The sequence below is a fragment of the Perca flavescens genome, chromosome 14 (assembly GCF_004354835.1).
Source record: "Perca flavescens isolate YP-PL-M2 chromosome 14, PFLA_1.0, whole genome shotgun sequence".
Lineage (NCBI taxonomy): Eukaryota > Metazoa > Chordata > Actinopteri > Perciformes > Percidae > Perca > Perca flavescens.
Window position 1 is genome coordinate 6,935,714 of NC_041344.1, and position 19,772 is coordinate 6,955,485.

Consider the following 19,772-nt stretch of genomic DNA (forward strand, 5'->3'; position numbering starts at 1 on the left):
CTTCAGGTTATGTTCATACGAAACCTCCGCAGGAAATAGAAATACAGTGAAAGGTTTTAAATTGCATGGTTGTTTGTTTTTAAAGTAGAATATAAGGAAGAATGCAAAAAAAATAAAACATCGAAGAGGTCACTGGGATTAGATAAAAGGCGGCTTTTGGGTTGTTGTAGCGACCACGTGTAGGAAGAAACAGAGCCTTTGAGATAGCAGCGGCGGCGGCGGCGGCGGCAGCGGCGGCGGCAGCAGCGGTGGCAGCAGCGGTGGCGGCGGCGCTAGTGGAGTCTATATTTATCAGGTTAGACGTGGCTCGTGTCGCCCGCCAGTCAACGCTGTCCCGCCGGGAAGCCGTGAAATGTTCAGGACAGAGGTATCGTTATCGACAGAGTTATCGACGCCTACCACGCGCCTCCTTCTGCGACACACGACTACAAGCTGGAGGAATCCGGTTATAAAGCACTTGGAAACCAATAATGCACTGATCGTCGCCTCGCAGTTTTCGGCCTTAAGAGCAGCAGCTATGCAAACACACACCGTCGACCGAAGACAATTGGATATAAAGTTTGTGGAAATATCTCTCCAGTGGGCTGTGACGAAACGTGTGGAGATTAAACAGGATTTTAATGGGATGCAGGATGTTGCAATCGTGCATGTGGGCTGAGATCAATAATGCTGTACTCTAGGTAATAAAACCAGGTTTTTCAAGGCTAAACGACAGATCAGATAAATCAGCTCTTCTTATGCTGATTTGGTGACGGTTAGTTTCATTGATCTTTTTTTTTGCTTCTTCTCTTGACACAGTTTTGGCACCTGGTTTTGGTCTCGCTTAGAACAAAAGAGCAGACGAGAACGGAAGAGGGCTGTAGCCTCGGATCCCGACGACAACGAGAAAGTAAAAAACGGTGGAAAAGGAGCCGGGGTGGGGGTTAGTTAGTGGGGTGCCTCGGCTTTCAGAGCAGCTGAGAAAACCCCCCAGAAAACCTCCATGTGGTGCAGGGACGGTCCTGTTGAGATCCAAAGTGGCATCCACCTTTTTCTCTCACGAGTTCACATTCACTTGTTCACCAGTTTCCACACTGAAAGAGAAGAACACAACATGCAGAAGGGTGAATTTAGTCTCAAAGATGTAAAAAGTTTATCAAGAAAAATCGGCATATTCTGTTTGTATGTATATATTATGGCAATCACTGGTATTTTTAAAAAAAAATTTAAATTTTTTAAAATTTATTTATTTTTTAAATTTTTTTTTTTGCAAACGTTTCCCAAGAGTTCAATATTTCTGTAATACGATCATATTGCACTGTCAAAACTTTTTATGAAAACAGCGTTTGAACTCTGGGCTGATGTCTGATATGTTGGAGCACTAGGTGACCTTCTAATCCCATTCAGGAAAATGTACATTTGGCCAATGATCATTTTCTACAAAACTACAAAACTGGAATTCTTTGCCCACTACAGTCAAAGATATACGTACATATTCCACCTTTACAACGCACCTTAAAACATGGCAGTCCGATAACTATTATTGCACCCGTTAATCTGTCAGATGTGATGTGTGTTCGATGTGACGTAGTTATTGTTGCTGCTCCATCTCTGCTGCCTGTCTCCATGTTATGTCTTGCATGTGCTTTCAATGTGGCCTCTTTAATGCCATTGCCGTTATCTGTGCTTGCTTGTTTGTGTGCCACTTCTTTGTATGTTTTAACCCTTTAAGCTTAGGCCTGCTGTTATTATAGATGTAATGTTACTCATTTTAATATGTTAATCATTGTATTTTAGGATGCCTATTGTCAGCTGGCCGGGGACTACAGGTAGAAATTAGCCGTAGAGGCTAAAGCTGCTCCTTTTACTGTATAGTTAATTAAAGGGGACTGTCCACGACATTATAAACTAATAAACTGAACTAAATGTATGTCAGTCCTTCCAGAAAAAGAGTTTTTTTGTGATTGTTGCGGGCAAAAATCCTTGATTATGCGGCACGTTTTCTTAAAAAATGCGATGGAATATGCGGGATATTTATGCAATTTTATGCGATGAAATTGCAGGAACATGCAAAAACTGCGGTTTGATGAAAAAGAGAAAAGAAAGCGATTCCCCCAACACCTGCTTTTCGATGTTCACGTCGCGTAATTACATCACTTCATAACGTTCCCATGGCAACAGGGGAAAATGGCTGCTCTTGTGTGAAGTAAACGCAATATTTTTCAACTTTCTGCTAAGATATATGTGACTTTTTTCCAACGAAAATGCGGGGATTATGAAATCATGCAAGTCCCGCATATTTTGCATAGAAATTGGCAATGTATGTGGCGAAAGTGCAGCGTAATTGAAAAAAATGTGGCCCCCGCATCAATATGCGAACTTTGGCTGATTATGCATTGAATTATGCGATCGCATAATCGCGTTTTTCTGGAGGGACTGGTATGGTATGTTAACGGTAACATGTTTTATAGGGATCATCAGTATTTCAGTATCTTTTGATGTTGTTGTACTACTAACCTAAGCTAAACTACCAGAGAATAAAACACAGACAATGATATTATACTGTAACCAGCCTTTTATATGACTATTTCTAATCAATGGCAACAAATTGCATTACCTATTTATGTTCAAAACATGAATGACTACAATTCACAGGTTATTTCTCACGATTAAAGCATCGTCCTTGTATGTGAAAGCTAAATTTGGTTTTCATCTGTAATAATATATCAAACATTTAATCGATAATCAAGCGTGCTTTATTCCAAAAACTGAGATGACTTAAGGTTAAAAAAAAAAAAAAAAAAAGATGACTCTAACTTAAAGACATATTTTAAGCTATACTGAATCAAAAACCAAAACAAAGGATGCACTCTTGTACCTCAAAATGGCAGCATGGGACAACTGTTTGGAAACGTTTAACTACAACTCCCAGAAGTCCTACAATGTGATGTCAATAAGCTGCACAACTGCTCATTCACGTTTACAGACATTTAGATGGCTCACTTCCTGTGTCGAGAAGTACACACACACACACACACACACACACACACACACAAGAATATGAAGGAAATCCTACAGGAAGTCTGTGATTTAAGCTGGGAGGTCGGGGGCAATTTGATATAGTTCTCTTGCCTTGAGCAGCTTTTGGTACAGTTTCTTTAATGCTTGATTAAACCTGAAATTCTGCTTTAGCTGAGCGATGTAACACACACGCACGCGCACACACACACACACACACACACACACACACACACACACACACACACACACACACACACACACACACACACACACACACACACACACACACACACACACACACACACACACACACACACACACACACACACACACACACACACACACAGCTGACAGAGGAAACGGGAGCAGCCGTGATCTGACTTTGATAAAAAGCGAGCAGGCGACATGACAGCTGCCATACGGTCTCATCTGACAGTCGGACAGAGGGACCACAGACTCTCACAACCCCGAATATTTATGTTCTTCCCCTTTTTTTCCACCCTGTCATTTTGGAACATAAATCAAACAAAAATCTATTTCATTACAAGCTTGGTGAAGCAACATCACTAACAACCAACTCTCAGTCATTGCAATTCAACAAACACTGTCGAGGAGCTATGGAACATTAATTTCCGGTTTCTCCGATTGTTTTCTTTGTGTTCAGGGAACATCCTCCGTCACAGTGGCCAACATGATGAAATCCTGACATCTAGGTCTAACAATGACCTGCAATGATCTAGCTGGTTCTTTCCAAAGCTAAAAAAAAAAAAAAAAAAAAAGGTGTTTTCTCCTCTAAACCAGGAACGTGGTCAGTGCGAGCGGCGGAAACAAATATATGAGAACAGGATGTTCTGATTCCAGGGTTAAAGGAGTTGACCGGAACGATTTCCTGAATCACGGTAACCTAAATAGCCTGGTCCCCCTCTGGTGCCCTGACAGCCCGGCTTCACGTCAGCAGCGTGTCTCGACCCTCTGAGGCTTTTCCGACACGCTTCCTCGCATTGTCGTAATTAAGAAGCCCCCGCTGACAAACAGCTGAACCTCCACCGGCTTGCGAGGCAATGACTGCATGTCATTCAATGCAAATAAATAAAGATAACACACATTGTGGAATGTGTGCACACAAAATGGGCTACACAAACACATGCACACACTTGTGTCAGTGCACGTTGTGAACATGAGCTGGGTCAGAAAATGTGAGACTTTAATGTTACTCGCATCACAAACTGAACAGACAATTTAAAAACACACATAGCTCATACAAATTCAACATGATTAGTACAACAAAATGCTTTTTTGAAATGAACATATTTTTTGCATTATGAGTGCATTCCTCTAACTTAATCTGATCTGTCTCTTATTAAAACAGGAAGTGAAGGGCCAAGTCTGTGACCGTTTCACTGGCTGGTTTTTATACTGGCACACAGTGAGGTATCACTAAAGGCTACGCTGTGCTCCAGGAAGTCCAAAGTAATGGGATTTTCATTTAATTATGACTGTTATTTAAAGGTCATATGACATGGTGCTTTTTGGATGCTTTTATATAGGTCTTAGTGGTTCCCTAATACTGTATCTGAAGTCTCTTTTATATAGACCTTAGTGGTCCCCTAATACTGTATCTGAAGTCTCTTTTATATAGGCCTTAGTGGTCCCCTAATACTGTATCTGAAGTCTCTTTTATATAGACCTTAGTGGTCCCCTAATACTGTATCTGAAGTCTCTTTTATATAAACCTTAGTGGTCCTCTAATACTGTATCTGAAGTCTCTTTTATATAGACCTTAGTGGTCCCCTAATACTGTATCTGAAGTCTCTTTTATATAGACCTTAATGGTCCCCTAATACTGTATCTGAAGTCTCTTTTATATAGACCTTAGTGGTCCCCTAATACTGTATCTGAAGTCTCTTTTATATAAACCTTAGTGGTCCTCTAATACTGTATCTGAAGTCTCTTTTATATAGGCCTTAGTGGTCCCCTAATACTGTATCTGAAGTCTCTTTTATATAGACCTTAGTGGTCCCCTAATACTGTATCTGAAGTCTCTTTCCCGAAATTCAGCCTTGGTGCAGAATTACAGCCACTAGAGCCAGTCCCACAATGAGCTTTCCTTAGGATGTGCCATTTCTGTGTCTGTAGCTTTAAATGCTATTGAGGAGGAGAGAGAGGGGGGGGGGCAAGGTGGAGGTTGGGGGTGTGGCTGTCACTGCCCGATGTTAGTCGAGCGCAGATGTGAGACACTTTGCGACAAGTAGCCTACAAGATGCTAATGGCTTTTTGAGCTAACGTTAGCAATCTAACGATCACAGATAGCTAAAACGTTTTTGAAATGACTGCTAGCTACAAGTTAGCAATCAAACACAACAAAGGCTGTCACATGAATGGCGTTTTGAGCTGAATAGTCCTTCCAGTACTTTTATGATTGTTGCGGCAAAAATCCTTGATTATGCGGCATGTTTTCTTAAAAAATGCGATGCAATATGCGGGATATTTGTGCAATTTTATGCGATGAAATTGCGGAAACTTGCAAAAACTGCGGTTTGATGAAAAAGAGAAAAAAAAGTGATGAAGAAATGACGCTGCAATGCTGTAAGTGCGCCCAAAGATTGCGAGGCATTTCGTTTTTAGAAACGAGAACCACTTACAACTCACAATACGTTTGTTGATTGGGAATACCGTGAACCGCGGGAGTCACTACCGAAACCTAACCCACCCAGCAGTGAGAGACAAACGGATCCGCTCGGCAACAACATCAGCACAGCAAAGCAGAGGAGCTGCTCTCGCTCCCTCGGGCCATTCGCTGCAGCTGTGCACACACACACACACACACACACACACACACACACACACACACACACACACACACACACAGTCTTATAACCTTAGACAACATAGCGAACCAAACGGGAGCGCGACGGGATTCGTGAGTCTCTCGGGATTTTGCAGGACAGGATTTTTTTTTTTTTTTTGGGGGGCGGTCGGGATGTGAGGGGATGTGATTATTTTCATGGGCTTGGGATGGGAGCGACAATTGATTCCCATGTCACCCTCTAGTTAACACCTATCGCCATTTCTAGCCACTGGGGGACCATAGGCAGGCTGGGGGAACTCACATTAATGTTAAAAAACCTCATAAAGTGAAATTTCCACCTTAAATGGATATTCCATCCTGTGCATGTGGGTCAAACCCATAGTCCAATGGTCAAACCAAATATAATACAACACAACGTCGCTGTCAGGGGAAAACCTTCATGTTCAAAACTGTTGGAAAATGAATGAAAACTGGAAAACATTTTGAGCCCTTTCAGAAAGAAAGAAAGAAGCCTTGTCACTTTTTAAATATTTTAAACGCGCAGACAGACGTAAAGGGTGACTAATAGCTTTGATTTATGAAAGAAAGAAAATGTGGAAATACAAGCTCAACGACGACGACGATAAAAACACTACCGTTTATACCTAAAACATTTACATCACATTTACATACATTTCCAGCTGAGAGTTAGATGAAAAGAGCACATTATTAATTCTAAAGGGGAACTTAGCTGTTCCAGCAGCAAAGCCCACACACTTAACAGAATTAAGACTGCCATTAGTGCCTAGCAGCCACTTCAGTAATTCAGCTGTCCAACTTCTCTCCATCCATATGACTGCATAGTTTCTGGTTTACCAACATGGCATCATGGCTTTGCGTAAACATACACGCCACTTTCCTAAAGCCAAATGGCGTGTTATCTGTACGCTTTTTGAGCTCTCCACATGTTATATCTACGCTGTATACTGTGGTTGTAAACATACACACCACGGTGAAAGTCCTGTGTTTTACCCATCCACCAGCCCAACCGACCTCCCTCCCTCCGCGGACTTACGTCCTTTCATACTATTCGCTAGGGCGAAAATTCACACATAATGTAGGTCAATGGACGCCAAACGGCGTTGATAAACACGCTAAAAAGCGATTATGCGTCTTGATAACACGCAAAAACGGCATACGAATTGGCATGTCATACATACGCCACTTCATGAGATCAGTCTGGGTTTACATGCCCTGTGTGTCTGTGTCTACATAGTCTATATCCACGACGTTCCACTTCCGGGATTGCTCCGTTGACGAGGGAAAATCCGCCAGATTTCGCGCATTTAGGCCGGATATCCGTTGCCTTGGGCCTTCTTTGTGTTGGCATTTCTGAGGACTATGGTTACAGGGATACGCCACCTTTGGTTGAAATAGGGCTTATCACGGTCTCCCCTAGCTGTAGATAGGTGGGCCAACGCATTTTTTGTGCATGCATCGTTTTAGTCCGGTGCAACACCGGCAGCGCAGCCGCTAGTTAGCTTAGCATAGTGAATGGAATCCTATGTTGCCGGTTAGCATGTTGTGAGTAAAAGTGAGCCAACAAAAAAGACAAAAAAACAACCTAATTACTTGTACTGAGACAAAAAATGCGTTGGCCCACCTATCTACAGCCAGGGTAGACCGTGATAAGAACTATTTCAACAAACGGTGGCGTATTCCTTTAACTGCTCCTCAGATCTCTGCAGGGCAAATCCAGACAGCTAGCTAGACTATTTCAATTCAATTTTATTTACAGTATCAAATCCTAACTAGAGTTATCTCAAGACACTTTACAGATAGAGTAGGTCTAGACCACACAATTCCAGTAATTCCCTATCTGCCCAATCTGAGTTTTCTGTCGCATGACTAAAACAACTTAAACGTACACGTTCCAACAAAAAAAGTTCCTTCCGAGGCTATTTTGCAAGCGGCACCGCAGCTTTTCCCGGCAATTAGCACCGCCCGAGATGATTGAGATTGGTTTAAAGAAATGCCAATAAACCAGAGCACGTTTTCCTCCCATCCCCTCTATTGCTACGTGGAGTAGCCCGACCCTCATCCAGCGCGCTTTGGAGACTAGTGTCTACATAAACCCTTTCTGGTCTCAGTCCGTCTCCCCGCTGAGCCCGGCCATTTGTCTCGCTGTGTGTGCTTCACACATGTATGGATTTGTCTTGCTGCCCATACGCCTGCTGCTCTGCCTCGCTGCCAACAGTATCTGCAGGAATACCGTGGTATACTACAGTATGTGCACTATATACTGTAGATGTACCCCATTTCTGTAGCATACAGTATGTGCACTATATAGATGTACCCCATTTCTGTAGTATACAGTATGTGTTATGCAGAGGTGGAAAGTAACTAAGTAAAAATACTCAAGTTCTGTACTTTAGTACAATTGTGATGCACTAGTTCCATGTTATGCTACTTTATACTTCTCCACAATTCAGAGGGAAATATTGCGGGTTTTTTTACTCAATTTTATTATAGATTAAAATAAAACAGATGCCCTAAACTATAGTAAAGTAATGATTGCAACTTTTTTCACACAATTTCCAAGTGCCCAAAAAAATGACTTCATTCAATTAATCATTAAAATTGTTGCAGATTAGTTTTCTTTCAATCAATTTTTGCAGATAGGTGGTGATGATTTATGGGACACACTCTGCATCGGTTCTGATCTACAGTCATTTATACAAACTAAAGACGGTCATCCCAAAGAAAATCTATTTCAAAATGCGTGTTATTTTAGGCACCGTGTGTTACAAAACCTAAATGGATGAGTAATGCTTCCCTGAGTGATTCAAACATTCGGAGCCATGATGCCAGTCTGTCGACTCGCTGCCATGTTGTGCTTGGTTTACAAGGAACCTGACGACCTATAGCTCATGTGCACATATGGAGCAGAAAGCCCAGAGTTACAGAGTGACTGAACGCTCGCTGTAGTACAACAAACACGTGCACTTTGTGCAGAGACCGTCGATTCATCAACTCAGACAGATGCAATGTAAATGTGGCCACCTTACATCTCTACATGTGGAGTTTATGTAAAGGCTAGGTGACATTTTCCGATTTTCTTTTTTAATATGCAAGTAGGGCTGCTCGATTATAGGAAAAAGAAAAAATCACAATCACAATTATTTTGGTCAATATTGAAGTCAGATTATTTAACATGATTACTCGTTGACTTTTGGAAGGATGTTAGATGTAGTGAATTCAAGAAAACGTGAAACAGTTAAACAAATCAACAGTGAAAACACACGTCAAAAGTGAAATTTCCCTTCATACCTTTCCCGTTTAACTTCGGGAAAATCGCGATGAAAATTCAATTGCACAGCCCTATATGGGGATGATGTCACAGGTTATCATTTAGCTAACCGATTACTATTTCAGTAATGTATCAAGAAAAAGATTCATAGTTTTCAGCTCCTTAAATACAACTATTTGTTACTTTTCTCATTTGGACTTTGCACAGTTGGTCAGACGACCCAAGAGCACTTTTCACTATTATCTGATCTGTTACATACCAAACTATTCCTAAATCAAAAATAAGAGTGACAGGTTAATCAATAATAAAAACAATCGTTAGTTGCGGCCCCTAAAAGAATTAAATTGATTTTATACATGATTATGCATGCATGTGCCATTTTCATGTATTGATATTGTACAAATATTATTAGTATTGATTTCAATCATATAGCCAGCTCATGTGCCTCCATGCTTACAGAATACTGTACATGCGGTGTTTATGTCTCACTGCTACATGCCTGCCTGACTTTCCCTCTCAGGGACACATGAAGCCCCCCTTTCCCCCCCGACAGGCAGTGAGTGAGTTAGTGCAGCAGACCCCCCTCCAATAACACATGCACACCATCTCTCCTCACTCCATCCCTCCATCCATTCACTCCCTCCCTCTCTGGCAGTGCGTGGGCTGAACTGAAGCATCTCTCTCAGAATAGCAATGCAGCATTGAAAAGAGAGAGAAAGCAAAAAATAAAATAAAATAAAAACATGCAAGGGAAGAGAGAAAAAACAACAACAATATTTGTTTATTTATTTTATTTTTTTAAATGTTATGCGTGTCCTGTGCGTTTTTCTGTAATATAAAACGCAAAGAAAGTCAGTCAATGCTGCTGGCTGGCTTCAATATATCAAGATCTGTCATCTCCATTTGCATGTTTTTATATGATTCTCCTCTTCCCCACATTTCTCTCTCTAACCCATCATCTCTCTCTCTCTCTCCTTTAACCCCATTCTCAACCCTTCTCTCCTTCCTCTCATCTCTATTCACACCCACCCTGCTGCTCTGAAGCATGCTGGGAAATGTGCCAGTGCATGAAGGCATGCAGCAGCAGCAGCAGCAGCAGCAGCAGCAGTATGGCTCTGTACTGTAATATGGACGGGGGTAAAGCTGCTGTGATCTCCGTCCATAAAGGTCAATGCACTGCCCTTGGTCCTGACACAGTGGTGGTGGTGGTAAAATAAAAACTGGTTTGAAAATAAAAATCCATTAATGCAGCCTAGTTTTCAGATGATAGTGTGGAGTGAGGAGAATTTTAGAAGGCCCAAGCTCCCATTAACTCTCATCAGAACGACACCACATGATCTCATAATGCTTTTCAGCCACAGAGGAGTAATCTGGTGTTTGGTGGGTTGAAGCATCACTGTGGAGTTTAAAGCAGTTTAAAGCTTTAGTTCGTCACTTTGTGATATTAATGAACGTCTGTTACATTCAAGCCGTTGCCAAATGAGTTGCTACAAAGCTAATTAAGACTATCAGCTCCACACAACTCTCTCTGGATTTCTCAGTATGGATATGTTCAGAAGATTGTGGAGTCCGGAGACTTTCCCGCGCAGAAACTCGAGTGAAGATAATGACCTCTCCTGAAGAGTCCATCGTGAGTTTTTAATCCTCCGTGTCCTCCTTGGCTACTAGCAACAGCATGGAGGAGGGGTGGGTGGCGGTGCGCTGACAGTTTTGTTGTCACTAGTTAAAATTCCAGGCCTAAAATGCCCAAAAAATTATCTAAAAAAAAAAAAAAAAAAAAACTACTTAAAATTCCTCATGGGGGCGACAGAAAGTACGCAATATAGCTTTAAAGTACAGTAAGAACAAGCAATTATTTAAAAAAAGAAAAACAACTCCAAAAACAAAGTGATCAAATTCAAAAAATATTCTTTGTAAAAGAAACAGAAAAACGGGCCCCTGGTTAGCTCACCTGGTAGAGCGGGGGGCCCATATCTAGAGGTTTACTCATCGACGCAGCAGCTGAAGGTTCAACTCCGACCTGCAGCCCTTTGCTGCATGTCATTCCCTTCTCTCTCCACTTTCAAGTCTAAGCTGTCCTATACAAATAAAAGGCCTAAAATGCCCAAAAAAGAATCTTACAAAAAAGAATAACAGCAAATCCTCACGTTTGAGAAACTGGACGATATCGGTGAATCTTTATTTGATGAATGACTTCAACAAATAATCAGCTGATCGTCCATCACAATATCAAAGACGCCAAAGTGACTCCATCAAATGTCTTGTTTTGTCCGACCAACAGTCCAAAACCAGATAATAAAGTACAGTATATTGTACACATGATATATACACCTTACTGACAGACATATGACCATGTCAACAAAGAAGCTCAAGTTCTCAAAAACTCTTTCGTTGCTTTAAAAAAAAAACAAGTAGCTGGACATATTTGCTAGATGAATTACTCAAAATTAGCAATCCACTTATAAAAATTTTCTCTATTCAACACATCAACTTATCAACTAATGATTTCATAACAGATACAATAAGGAAATACAAATTCAGTTAAGCTAATTTCATTATCACCTGCGGATGTTATAAAAAATGTTCAGGTAAGACAGGACAGACAACTGATAGGAATTCCTGCAGCATCAAGGAAAAGCCGGCTAAATCCTGGGACTGGGAATCTGTAGTGCGACGGTCACCATTATCTACATTTAAACACCACCATTTGAAAGCTGCTTTGAAAGCAGATAACAGCATCGATTTGGAGAGTTTGGGAACACCCGACTAGAAGCTCCGAAGATTATGACTCAGATGCCAAAGTATCCCGGAGACTCGCACGACCTGCACTCCCTCGACAACGGTGAAGATTTAGTTGTTAAGTCATGGTAACCCTTTCCGGTGAAATACAACCATTGACACTTGCTTTTAGGATCTCTGCTACGACTCTGCTCTACTCTGGTCCAACTGGCCTACTTCACATGGTCTCTCCGTGCATAACATCCTGCCCCAATTCCTGAAGACACAGGCCACTGGAAAGGAATCAGCAGACTCACTTTGCAGTATTTAAGGCTGCCTGAGTTTGCCCAAAGCGGCGCAGTTCACACCTCGCCTCACCCCGAGTGGAGGTTTCCGTTGTTATTACACACACAGTCAGCTCCATTGCTATCCCTATATAATCCTACGGATGTCATCTGAAGCTGCTGTAATCCTGTAAAAACACCGACCGATCGCTGCCTCGCGGTCCGCTTGGAAAGAACCAATGAAATGCCTCCCTGCCCCGCTACGCATACCCTACCCCTCCCGTGTACGTGCCTGAGTTTAATGCATGCTGTCGCCGCCGGAGTTTGGCGTTTGGTATGATAATATTAGGTGTATGCTTACCGGTGAATAAGACATGAAGTCAAATTGCGGAGCTTTCTCCGCTCTGCTGTGAAGCAGCGGTGCTCGTGCACGCCTGTGTGTGGCTCGGAGCCCCCCGGGGGGCAGGGGGAGGGGAAAGGCCGAGCCCCGAGGACATGCTCCTAGCTTTTCGACATTTCCAACCCTGCCTTTAACACTTGCTTCATCCTGATGGGCCATTTCTTTTTCTACCCAACAAGCAAAAATAAGCATTTCCTACTAAAACTAATGTTAGATGAGGTCCCCATTTCATTGTGGTTACTAGGGGTGCAAGATATATCGGCTCAATATCGTTATCGCACTATCACGTTGCGCAATGTTACATCTAGGGGTGCCAGATATATCGATTCAATAATCGCAATATATCGAAAGTGTCGCAATAAGTATGCAATATATTGTGGAGTGCTGCGTCCCGTCCGTTGGCTGTGTGGCTTAGTTGTGTTTGATTTAGAGCCCGCTTGAAACGCTATAATGATCATCATTCCGTTGGCCAGTTACCGTGCCACTTGCACACTGGGCCACTATGTGACAAACCCTACGGAGCGTACCACGTGTGTGCATATTTCAACAGTGTAGTGACAGTGTAAGTGCAGATAGAGACAACAAAACGGAGCTAATCAGAGAAGCGAAAAAAAAGATGTGTCCTGTTATCTTTATTTAAATATTTGATACTGTACAACCAGTAAAACATGTCCTGTTCTGTAGACATGGCCCTTATTTATTTATTCATGTTGGACCAGTCCAATATGACAACAAAAGTCAACCTTGTGTTGTAAGAAAACTTGTTTAATTTGTAATGAATCTATTTTGATGCATTTTCCCGTAACGTTTTTAATTTTACATATGTTTAAAAATATCAAAATAAATATTGATATCGCAATATTCATAATAGATATCGCAATATCAAATTTTGTCAATATTGTGCAACCCTAGTGGTTACTTAGTAAATCTCTAACTAAAATGTCTCTGCTTGTGCTAAATATAATAACAGTGCTGGACAAACAGTGGAGTTGAGTGCGTTTCCATAATCCAAAGTATGTTTTACGAAATTAAAAACAGCAGCAGGTAAAACTTATTACTCACAAAACATTATTATTCAGCAGTATTAGCAACCAGACAAAGGCTCACAAATGCCAATACCAAGTACAAACTGGATTTTTAAGATGAAGGAGTCTGGGACAGGTTCGGGTGGCGGCAAGTTCCTCCCAAAATGTGAATTCTTCCTAAAAACCTAACCAAACTGGCACCTATGCTTGGTTGTACAGTGACAAAGCACAAAGTAACACTGCAATAAAATAAAAATTCAGTAAATGAACCAAACAGGGCAAAAAAAAAAAGAAGCAAATTATAACTCACTTATAAAATAAAGTAACTATGAAAAATAAATGTTAAATCAATAAGAACAAGGTGCATCGCTGTCCGTGTGATATGTAAATGTTATTGACAGCATCATGCGCTCTCAGTTTATTACACCATATGCTCTCAATCCTAACTGTGAAGCCGATAGTGACAGTCACTGTGAATGACGACAATTGTGAGATATCACACACATCTATTTGCCGCTAAGTCGGCCTGCGAAAACCACTTTGAATATTTCTCGAAAAGATTATCAACTATTATCATTCTGATCTGGGCGATAATTATTCCCCTGCCATGGAAACAGTGGCGTAATCTTTCCTTAGCAACAGCTTCAGAAGGCGTCAATAAAAACATAATGTTTTGCTGGAATGTATGTGCAGCAGTGGGATGTTGTCCCATCTGTTGAAAGTGGTAAATATGAGAGGAGGGGGGGGAAGGCCTCACAGAGCTGCACCTCCCTCACGCCAAGTGGAAGGTGTCGGTCCAGCGAGGGGCATTTTCAGCTCTCGTCGCACCGGTCGCACACAGCGCCGGGCCTGAGAGCGCTGACTAACCGCTTGGTAAATACTCCGGGTTGGAACAGAGGGCCCTTGGTGACGCTGGCAAGCAGAATCAACAAGCCATCTCTGTAACAACAAGCAGTCCTGCCAAGAGTCTTCCCAGGAAAAGAAAAAGAAGTAGTGGAAAGATAACCAGATAAAGTCATTGCTAGGGTTGCACGATATTGACAAAATGTGATATTGCGATATCGATTATGAATATTGCGATATCGATATTTATTTCGATATTTTTAAAGATGTGTAAAATTACAAAAGTTACGGGAAAAGGTCTCAAAATAGATTCGTAACGAATACACCACAAGGTTTACTTCAACTGACGGTCATATTGGACTGGTCCAACATGAATAAATAATATATAATAAATAAGGACCATGTCTACAGAACAGGACATGTTCTACTGGTTGGACAGTATAAAGGACATGTTTTTAAACTAGCAACAAGGGCACTGTTGTGTCACAAGCTAATTTAAAAACAAATATGTTAATGCCAAATATCCATAGAGTTTCCCCTATATTTATTCTGCAGCAATGCACCGCTGTGAGTCCATGAACAAGGCAACTGTCTGTGGTTAATTAACACCTGTAACAGCAGGACAGTCGAGTGTGAGAATATTTGGTTTAAACAGACCAGTGATGTTGTTTTTAATACATCAAGGCATTCATACTTTCTTTCTCTTGTCTGCTCATTTCTGATTTGTTTGTCCAATGACTAAGGCCTGTATGACCAATTACACCTGGACGGTAAGCTGATTGGTTGGCTTATTTAAGAATGGTTTGACATAGAGCTGGACAATATATCAATATTATATCGATATCGTGATATGAGACTAGATATGGTCTTAGATTTTGGATATCGTAATATGACATAAGTGTTGTCTTTTCCTGGTTTTAAAGGCTGCATTACAGTAAAGTGATGCACTTTTCTGAACTTACCAGGCTGTTGTAACTGTTCTATTATTTCCCTTTACCCACTCACTGTCATTATATCCACATTACTGATGATTATTTATCAAAACTCTCGTTGTGTAAATATTTTGTGAAAGCACCAATAGTCGTTACAATATCGTTGCGGTATTGATATCGAGGTATTTGGTCAAAAATAGCGAGATATTTGATTTTCTCCATATCGCCCAGCCCTAGTTTGACAAATATTTTGCCTTTAACAAATATCGCGCCCCCCTGCGATCGCACTAGTTCATATTGCGATTTCGATAAAATTGCGATTAACTGTGCGGCCCTATATTGGAGTCTTAAGCCTGGAACCAAGCCAACCAGCTACAAGATAAATCGTGACCATAAAACATTTGATTCAGTCAAAAGATCATAGCCTTCAATGATGAAAGATGTTTTTCTTCAAACAAGGTTGACTTCATACGGGCTTGTGGCTTCTACAGGGGCATAAACCATCCTTTCACAATCTCATAGTTAGTGCTAAGTCTAACCCTTTTGTCAAACCCACTACCAGCTAATCGTGAGTTTTTCTTATTCGCAGGAAATTATAGGAGCCATTGGCACAGGAGCAATGTGCCAGATTCAAACGATAGAAATCCACATATTCTGAAACTGTGAGAGATTTGTTGAAAGCTTGGTTTTTTTCCCCATTCAGTAGTGAGGTCGTCCAAAAAATAAAAACAAACCAACAGAGTCACTTAAATCCCAGGCAGTGAAAATAAATGTTGTACTTCGTCTTTGCATAAGGCATGTGGATTGACCCCGTCTATATAGCTTTAAGTCCAGTCATGCAGGCTCTGAATGTGCTCCACTGTAATTGTCTACATTCCCATCTGACACGGAGACAGCCAGCACCGAGCCCAACCAGGTCAGCCATATGTCATCAACAAAAAGCGTCTGCTACAAATGGGTCATTTAAAAAAATGAGAAAAAAAAAAAGCATTTACTTTTTTGCAGAATAACGAATGTTGCTCATATCGTGTCACTTTGCGAAAGCGGGTGAGCAAACGGCTTTGGCACTTCTTTTTTAGCAAGCATCGTCTAGAAGACACACAGGTGTTGGATGAGGCCTTTTTTCACATCAAACACACACAATGAATGTCTCTCTCACATCAACGATGCAGTGGGGGAGGGGAGTTCCAGGAAGAGGAGTCACTGTACAGCACACGTACAATTGTGTTTGTTCCTGAAGGTTCTTTGTGAGTGCCGAGAATACCGTCAGACCATTTGTACCCACGTCGCCGGTGATGACGTGAACGCCTCAGACTCTCCACAAGCCGGCGGTAACCCCCCCCCCAGTCAAGGCCGTTTGTCCACGTATGCGGCCCATTTCTAGCTCGCTCTCAGGGGTGCGGTAAAAGCCTGACAACCACCGATCAGATTAATCACAGCTGACTCACGAAACAACCCTGACGGATGGTGAAGCTGCGGCCGATCCACCTCCTCCGCCACATCGGGAATGCGCACAGCGGCGCCCGGCGTCGTCGTCACCCATCATGCAACGAGGTATAACATCAAAGAACAGACTACACCGCTGACTTTAAACACCAGAGTGTTGAGTACTTTGCTGAGATTTTAAAAACGAGCAACCCACCCCTCTGATACTCTGAGACTCTTATATCATCCACCTGTGATGTGCAATGCCTTTGTCATCAACTTAGTGTATACTTTTTTCCCTTTCTTCCCCCCGTCTGCTTCCACTTCAGTCAGTGATTCCCTGTGTTCCCAGAATGCCTTTCAACAGCCCCCAGAGAGTGGGCGTGAACTTGATTTTACTCAAAAGGTAGGCGTACACAGAAAACACAAACAGCTTGAAAGCGTGATCATTCAGCTGTAGGGTTATACGTATCTATAGTCGCAACGATGCCCCTCACTCAAACACAGCATGTCCTGTGGCTGCACTGCAGTCTGGTCTATCGAGGCTACTGTGGGTGTACAGAGCTCTCTCTCTCTCTCTCTCTCTCTCTCTCTCTCTCTCTCTCTCTCTCTCTCTCTCTCTCTCTCTCTCTCTTCCTCTTCTGTAAAGGATGTTTACCCTCATGTTCATGTTAAACGTTGGTGTTGGTGTTGAAAGAGCTGCTCTCAGAAGACGCTTCTGCTCTTCGATTTTGAGGAACTGACGTAGAAGTCGTACATTTCGAGTCGATTTATTCGATTGATCGGAGGAAATCAATCTACAGCAGTCCTGACAACCGATTAAGTCACTTATCAAGAGAAAGTGCAACGTTTTAATTGGTTTCATTTGCTGCTTTACCCTTTTGTATGTATCTGTTCATTGAAAATCGATGGGATTTTTGACTGTTGGTCGAACAAAACAAGCAATTTAAGGTTTAAGTTTCTTTTCTTTTTTTTACAACATCTTGTAGATGGAACCACTTTTACAGCTTTAAAGTGTTCGGGGCTGGATTTGAATGATAATTAGTCACTTTGCTGCTGCAAGTGAAGTATCACACCAGAATTTTTTTTTGGGATGTAGCCAATTGTAGCTGTAGTGTGTTCATTATGGAGGACAGGAAGCACTTCTCCAACGTACCCTGACTTCAGCATCCCGGTGAGGCAGGTGTAGGTGTGCAGCTCTAAAAATCCTGGTTAAAAACACATCCTCACACACACACACACACACACACACACACACACACACACACACACACACACACACACACACACAAGGCCCTGCAACCGTAATGCAAGGTGATATCATCCACAAACACGCACCTACACAGACACCTACACACGTGCATGCACACACACACACACACACACACACACACACACACACACACACACACACACACACACACACACACACACACACACACACACGCAACAGCAAGTTAGGTAAGGCTAGCCTGAGCACCTGTGAGCCCATGAGGCAGCAGTGCAGAAGGGGATCATTTAGTTTGCAGTGTTTCTCTGCATTAGCGTGACACATTAGCATGCATGAGGCAGTTATGCTCACATTGGAGCCAGTCTGTCTTTTTCTGCATGACTCTAATGACACACACACACACACACACACACACACACACACACACACACTGTTTTAAGCTGCATGTATGGATACAGCTGCTGCTGCTGCATTCAGGGCTTTACTGTGAGACACAAAATGGGAGGGTTTTGTTGCATTATGCCGAGGCATTAATGTATTGTAGGCTACGTATATGCCAACAGCATCATGATAAAAAACCTGTTCGCCTGTGTAACACACTGCAGCACCACAACACCGACGAAATTAAGGCAGCAAAAAAAAAATACCTGTTTTTCTTTTACGCAGGGGCTCCACAGAGAGGATGCTGATCCTATAGATGCGGCACCCGTCACCATTTTCCCCCTTTTGAAGAAACCGACAAGAAAATAGTGCCTCGTATTAATTTAACTCAAATGCGGTGGAGATAGCAGTTTCCCCCCCCCCTCTCAATAAATCAATGGAGGCTCAACAATAAAGCGCAAACATTGCAGTGCCACACATGCGCTCTAGCAGTGGAAATGTGGCATCATTGACGCTTCTAAGTTAATGTTATCCGTCAGGTATTATAACAATAAAAAAGCACAGGGGTCGACTGAGGATGTCATGAAGTAAATACGACACTCGCCGACAATTTTTCCTCCCACAAATGGCACTATCTTTGAAGTTACGCACGGTTAATAACACATCACTTCAATTCACAATTTGTAACGTTACAGCGCTGAGAAAGGTTGTTTTTACCTGCTTTCTTCTTCGCCGTCTTCGCTATTGTGATTCCTGGATTGTGAGAGAAAATGTGTCACCTACATTTTTCATTGTAATTCCCAGGTCTGGAAGAGGAAAATTGATTAGCCGCAGTGAAGCCCCGTTCGTCGTTCCCCTCCAGTAAAAAAAATAACATTAAAACAAAAGCGTATAAAACCGGTGAGAGGACGCCTTTAAAAAAAAAAAAAAAAAAAAAAAGTATCTTTCGAGTGTTGTCACGTTATTTCAGTTTTTATCGTTGCGGTGAATGTCCGTGATGCTCAAACGCTCCACGTACGGCGTCGATGTTGCTCCCTCTGTCTCTCCGTCACAAAATGCTCTCACACAGGTCCGCTGCGCTCCGTGGCCAAGTCATAGATTGGACAATATGGCACTAGCCCACGTTTGCATTCTTCAAGAACTGGAAACGATTAACCAATCATGGAGCGGGTGAGAATCGAGTCGTCAGTTCTGATTGGCTGAGTCGCGTTCGAAACCTTTGGTAAACTGATACACGCGCACCTGTGACTGCTAATGCAAATATTAATGCGCAGATCAAAACTATTAGTCATCCTTGTTAGCTAATTAGCTACTTAAATTGCACATCTTTTTTTATTATTATTTTTTTTTATACATTTGACTTACATAGGCTATATTTGCATTATTATTAACAAGACCCAACCCTATGCTTTTAACTTGCTACCTAGGCTGTTTG

At 42.0% G+C, this 19,772-nt stretch overlaps 1 long non-coding RNA gene across 1 annotated transcript; it reads right to left on the reverse strand.

The window, feature by feature from the left end:
* Positions 1 to 939: 939 nt before the first annotated feature.
* Positions 940 to 19,265, reverse strand: LOC114568756 (uncharacterized). Its single transcript, XR_003694316.1, has 3 exons — positions 19,055 to 19,265; positions 18,604 to 18,679; positions 940 to 1,073 (listed from the first exon to the last, which is right to left on the reverse strand). It is a non-coding gene; the product is annotated as an uncharacterized LOC114568756 (long non-coding RNA).
* Between the last annotated feature and the right edge of the window lie 507 nt (positions 19,266 to 19,772).